The sequence below is a fragment of the Nicotiana tomentosiformis genome, chromosome 3, assembly GCF_000390325.3.
Source record: "Nicotiana tomentosiformis chromosome 3, ASM39032v3, whole genome shotgun sequence".
NCBI classification, from domain to species: domain Eukaryota; kingdom Viridiplantae; phylum Streptophyta; class Magnoliopsida; order Solanales; family Solanaceae; genus Nicotiana; species Nicotiana tomentosiformis.
The window spans coordinates 86,273,791-86,280,435 of NC_090814.1; positions in this window are offsets into that span (position 1 = coordinate 86,273,791).

Genomic DNA, 6,645 nt, shown 5'->3' on the forward strand with positions numbered 1-6,645 from the left:
AGACAGATGTGTCACAACGAGGTATTCAGGCTATGAATTCTGCTCCAGTTGCTGATATCCCTGCACCGCCAGCTTGGGGTACAGGTCAGGCGAGTAGAGAGCGCCCAAGAGGGGGAGGCCCGACCTGTTGATGCATTTTTATGGTAGGGTTGAGGCCACTGCACCAGATTATGCCATACATGTATGGTTTCGATTTGTTATAGAGGAGAAACATTCGTATTTTGTTTCTGTTCTGCTTATCGGGGTGAGTCCTCTTATTTTGCTTCACATATGGGTGAGTTTCATGATTTTGGTACTCCGTTTATGTGTTTACCCCTGTTGGGAGATTTTATAGTAGTAGCATGTGTCTATCGTTTTGTTTTTATTCATTATTGAAAGCTACGAGACTAGAAGTGCATTTCTAATACTTATTACGGTAGATTTTTGTATGATTTCTGGGTGATTGGTTAAAATTTGTGATTTAGATGCTCTACCTGTATGGGGATTCATTATGTGTTGTGATTTTGTTTAGCAAAATTGAAGTAGTGAAAGGTTTTGGTTGGTATGATGTGTATACTACTTGTGATTCAGAATTGAGGATGGGATCCTCTTGTCTTCATGTGATTTGATATGTTCGAACCAGACTACGGGCCGCGATGGAGTTATATTAGTATGAGATTCTTGCGATTTGTTCATAGACTTTGATTCTTCCTTGTAAAATTGATTCATAATATAATACTGATGGGGAGTGGTGCCTGCCGAGCTTGTTTGATAGCTCTTTCATGTGTTTCCTTGTATATGCAGTCATGTTCATGTCGTTCTTATTAGGTTTTAGCTTGCTAGGTATGTACCCAAGTGATGTTGGGTGTGACTTATTGATTTGATCGAATAGTCATGGCATCTTCATGTTTCTTGCATTGTTATCGGTGTTGTGGATGTTTGGAACAGGGTTCTAGCTGATATGAGGGTAATTTCCGGTGCTGGGTTTGATTATGGATAACTATTGTGATCAAAGATGTTATTAATGGCATATGTGTGATGTGTCACATCATGTGGTCGTACCTTGTGGGTATAGGCATGAGTTGTTGCAGTTGGTTGAGGCTGATATCGTGTGTTGATGTAGGAATCGGGTCTTTTGGAAACGATCGGATGGCGAGCTATCTGGTTCTAAGGCTTATTGGTATTGGTGGAAGGGAAAAATCTCTAGTTGAGGTGGTGTTGTCGGGCTTATGTGGAATTGGGGTGATATAGGGTCACCCGCGGGTGTATGTATGATAAGTCCACTCAGTGATTTGATGACTTCGAAATGGTTCTTGGCAGTGGCTAAGCCACCTTATAGGAAGGGGTGTCAGGGAAAAATACACTGTGTATCTAGGTAAAAAAATAAATTATATGTAAATATACAATGTATTAACTCCCCCTTAATTTCCTAGTATGTTTACTTTTATATATTTTGACACCCCTTAAAAAAAATTCTGGCTCTGCCATACGTTCGAGGACGAACGTTTGTTTAAGAGAGGGAGAATGTAAAACTCGACTGGTCATTTTAAGAATTAACGTCCTGTTCGGTGGTTATGGTCTCGAGCAGTTTCGTATTATGTGTTATGACTTGTGCGTGTGGTCGATTTCGGATTCCGAACGATTCGGGGTCAATTTAGAAGAAGGATTCTTGTGTTAGAAGATTAAACGGTAAGAGTTGACTGGAGTTTGACTTTTGTGTAGACGACTCCGAAATGGCTTTTTGATGCTTCTAATAACTTCGTATGGTGATTTTGGGATTAAATGTGCGTCCGGATTTGGGTTTGGAGGTCCGTAGGATAATTTGAAGCATTTCGGCAAAAAGTGGAAAAATTGAAGTTTTGGAAGGTTGAGAGGTTTGACAGGGATTGGTTGATATTGGGCTTGAATTGTGATTCCTAGAGTTGAATTAGCTCCGTTATGTCATTTGGGACTTACATGCAACATTTGAGATTATTCCGGATTGATTTGATACGTTTCGGCACGAGTTTTGGAAGTTGGAAGATTTGAAAATTCATAAATTCGATTTGAGGTGTGATTCGTAGCTTCGACGTTATTTGATGTGATTTGGGGCCTTGAGTAGGTCCGTATTATGTTATGGGTCTTATTAGTATGTTCGAACGAAGTCCCGAGTGACTCGGGTGAGTTTCGGACGGAGTTTCGAATCGTTAGGAGTATGCTAGATAGGTTTGGTTCTGGTGCGTCGCACCTGTGCATTTTTGGAGCGCATGTGCGTGGTCGCTTCTGTTCGTTGTCGGTTGCTTCTGTGAGTTGGGGGGTGTCTAGTTGCTTCGCTTCTGCGGAGATTTTGGTGCAGATGCGCAATCGCTTCTGCGAAAGAAGAGCCCGCTTCTGCAAGGCAGACCGCTTCTGCGATGTCGCAGGTGCAAAATTTTATTGCGCAGGTGCGACCACTGGGCTGGCTGGTTGGAACCGTAAATGCGAGTCATAGCTCACAAAAGCGAGCTCGCAGGCGCGCAAATTGTTCCGCAGGTGCGAATCTGGGCAGAAACATTAAGGATCGGAGGTTGTCATTTTTCGTTATTTTGTTTGAGTTGGCCCCCGGTTTTGGGCAATTTTTTAAGGGTTCTTCACGTGGTTGTTTGGGGTAAGTGATCTTTACCCGGATTTGATTATATTTCATGATTCTATAATTGTTTTCATCATTAAATTAGTAAATTGAATAAAAGAAAATGTGAAATTTTGTAAAATATTTCAAAAATGTAAAATGAGGATTTGAAGGGCGATTCGATATCGGAAATTGATAATTTTGGTATTGTTGGACTCGTTATCGAATGGGTGTTCGGATTTTGTGAATTTTGTCGGGTTCCGAGGTACGAGCCCTGGGTTGACTTTTGGGTTGACCTTTTAGTTTTAATTAAAGATCGAAGCTTTATTATCCGGAATTGTTTTCTATGAGTTTTATTTATGATGTTACATTATTTTTAGCTAGATTTGAACCATCCGGAAGTTGTTTCACATGAGAAGGACAATTTAGAGTGTCGGTCTAGCTTCTTTGAGGTAAGTATCTTGCATAACTTTGTGTGAGAAAATTACCCCTTAGGATTTGAGTCATTTGTGCTAATTGTGTCATGTGAAGACCGTGTACGCGAGGTGACGAGTACATACTCGGGCTTAACTGTGAAAATTTGACCGTTTAGGGCTCTTAGGTTCTTATGTTCATTAGTTATGAAGTTGTTTTATCCTGTTAAATCCTCTATTTACTAAATTTACCCTTACGTGTCTTATTTAGAATTAATTGATTCATGTTTTACCTTTGTTGCCGATTGAACTCTTATGTACCTTAAGTGAAGTTGTTGCCTCTTTTATTGCCATGCTATCTTTTCCGTAATTGCTTGTCCTTAATTGAACTTATTATTATCTTTTCCGTAATTGCTTATCCTTAATGTTATTATTATCCTTTCCATAATTGCTTATCCTCTATTGAAGTTATTATTATTTTTTCCGAAATTGCTTAACCTTAATTGAAGTTACTATTATCTCTTCCGTAATTGCTTAGCCTTAATTGAGGTTTGTTATCCCTTTCATTGTAGACGTATTCTTATTTGGGTTCATTGATTCATGCTATCTCTCTTATCGTCGAGTTGTACTTTTGTGGAATCATTGTTACATATTATCTCTCCCCTTGTTGAGCCATTATTGTTGAAAACATTACTACCTGTCGTGTCTTGCATTGTGAGCTCGTTCTTACGTTTCATTATGCTTTTGGAATTTTTATGCTGATTTAATCGTCATACTTCAAGGTTATTATTGTTGTTGTTGTATTCAGTATTGTTGAGTCGAGGACTATGTGTGGTTGTGGTATTGAAATTTTGTTTAAGAAATGTTATGGCATATGGGCACATGTGGTACATGTCATTATATTGTATTGTTATGTTTTCTGGCACACGTGATATTGTTGGGAGGATTGTTCGGGTGTTTACACGAGGTTTCTGCCATGCTATTATTATTGTTGATTTTGCAAACACGGCGTGACAAGACGGGCTATATATGTGGGTTTGCGCATGTGGTGAGACAAGGTGGGAACATTATTATGCGCATGCGGCGAGACAAGACGGGCATTTACTTTATTATTGAGCACGTGGTGAGACAAGGTGGGCTATGTCAGGGAATGATTTGTGATGACTTGTGATGGCCTGGGATCATTGTTATTGTTGATATTTGTGTAGTGGTGTGCTTACCTTGTGTGAGTTATACCGTGTATATTTTGTGGTGATCGTTTTTTATGTGGCATTCATTACCTCTACTCTTACTTGTTGACTTGAATTGTGGTAGGACACTCACACAATCATACACGTAATTTAATCATCCATATCGGTTTAAGAAGATGAATCTGGATGTTATTGACCATTTACATGTACCCTCGTGTACTTGCCTTATGTGTGAGAGTTATCCTCTTGGCACGTGAGTCGTCTGTGCAGTTATGAGTCATTGTATATTGTTGGCACGTGAGTGGTCCGCACAGATATTGGATATTGTCACTCTCTTGGCATGTGAGTCATCCATGCGGTTATGAATTGTAACGTGGGCACAAGATACAGAGTGATTAGGGTTCATGAATTGGGACCCGTAATTTGTGATTATAAGGTTTGGTACCTCATGGAGGTTCTTGAATAAATTCAGCGTAAAAGTGGTGGTTCTTAATGAGTTGTTACTTGTTTCCTTTTATTTGGTTTCACCGGACTTAGACTGTGTTCCGCTTACTCTACAACATTATTACATGTTTGCTTCTTGTTGCTAATTGTTTTTTCTAGTGTTTCATTGCGAGTATTTTTTTGTCTTCCTTAACATGCTTAGTTTTATACTAACATTATTTCCCCGATAGTTCACCTTTATACTTGTTCAGGTTGTTTAGTCCAGTAGGTGTCTTGACTTTTCCTCGTCACTACTCCACCGAGGTTAGTCTTGATACTTACTAGGTACCGTTGTGATGTACTCATGCTACGCTTCTGCACAATTTTGTGCAGATCTAGGTATTTCAGAGTTGGTTGATCACTAGCAAGTTGTTCAGTCTTTGCTGTGGAGACTCAAGGTAAACCTGTCGTCGCGTTTGCAGGCCTTGGAGTCACCTTCTGATATTGTACTTGTACTTTTTATTTCTATTCCGAAACAGTTGTACTTAGAAGACTTTCTAGTAAACTCAGTAGAGTTTATGACTTGCACTACCGGTTTTGGGATATTATATCATATTAGAAATGTTGGCTTTATTTAGAAATATCTGGTTTCTACTTAACAGTTCTGTTGGTTAATTGCTATCATTTAATTCAATAAGTGTTAGGCTTACCTAGTCGTAGAGACAAGGTGCCTTCACGACATTCTATGAATGAAAATCGGGATCGTGACAAGTTGGTATCAGAGCTCTAGGTTCATAGATGCTACAATTCATAAGCGAGTTTATTAGAGTCTTGTGGATCGGTACGGAGATATCTGTACTACTCTTCGAGAGGCTACAAAACTATTAGGAAGACTTCACCTCTTTCATTCCTATCGTGCGAGTTTATTGATCTCGAGTTTGAGCCTTTGTTAGTCTATTCTCTCATAGATGGTAAGAACACGATCTACAGTCACTGATGAAGTTGTCCCCAGAGCTGGTGTTGCTAGGGGCCGGGGCAGAGGCAGACTTCGAGGAGGAGCATGTACCGCAGCTAAAGCACCAGTCAGAGCAGCAGTTGAGGAGCCGCCAGTAGCTCCGGTAGGGGGACAGACACCGGAGGCGCCCGTTGCTACCCCGAGATTTCAGGAGACCTTAGCACAGTTCTTGAGCATGTTCGGTACATTGGCTCAAGCGGGGTTGATTCCGGTTACACCAGTTAGTTCACAAACTGGGGGAGGAGCCCAGATTCCCACCGCCCGTACTCCATGGCAGCGAGTCCATATTAGTCAGGTTCTAGGGGTCATGCCAGCACAACCTATTGTTCCAATTCAACCCGTGGTTAGGGCAGCAACATTTGAGGAGGAACAACTTAGACTTGCAAGGTTCAAGAAGTATCACCCTCCTAATTTCAGTGGTTTGTCTTTAGAGAATGCCCAAATTTTCTGGAGGAGTGCCACTGTATTCTCCGCACTATGGGTATTATGGAGACGAGTGGGGTTACTTTTACTATGTTCCAGCTTAAGGGAGCAGCATATCAGTGGTGACGAGTGTACGAGTTGGGTAGCCCGGCCGATGCAGCTTCACTTTCATGGACTCAGTTCTCAGAGATGTTCTTGAGAGAGTTTGTTCCCCAGACCCTTCGGGATACATGGCGCGTGAAGTTTGAGCAGCTATGCCAGGGTACTATATCAGTGTGAGAATATGTCATTAGATTCAGTGATTTATCTAGACATGCACCCACATTATTTTCTACAGTTAGAGAGGGAGTCTGTAGGTTCATTAAGGGGCTCAGTCATGATATCCGGTTCAGCATAGCTCGGGAGTTGGAGTCGGATGTTCCATTTCAGTAGGTAGTAGAGATCGCTCGCCGATTAGAGGCCATGCGGGACCAAGAGGGAGAGGGTATGTGGGGTCAGGAGAGAGAGGACATGGAATCTAAGAGGCCTCATAGATCGGGAGGATCTACTAGTCCCTATTTTTGGGGCAGGGTATGGCATGGTAGAGTTTTTGTGGGTCAGTCAGTTCAGTTTGTA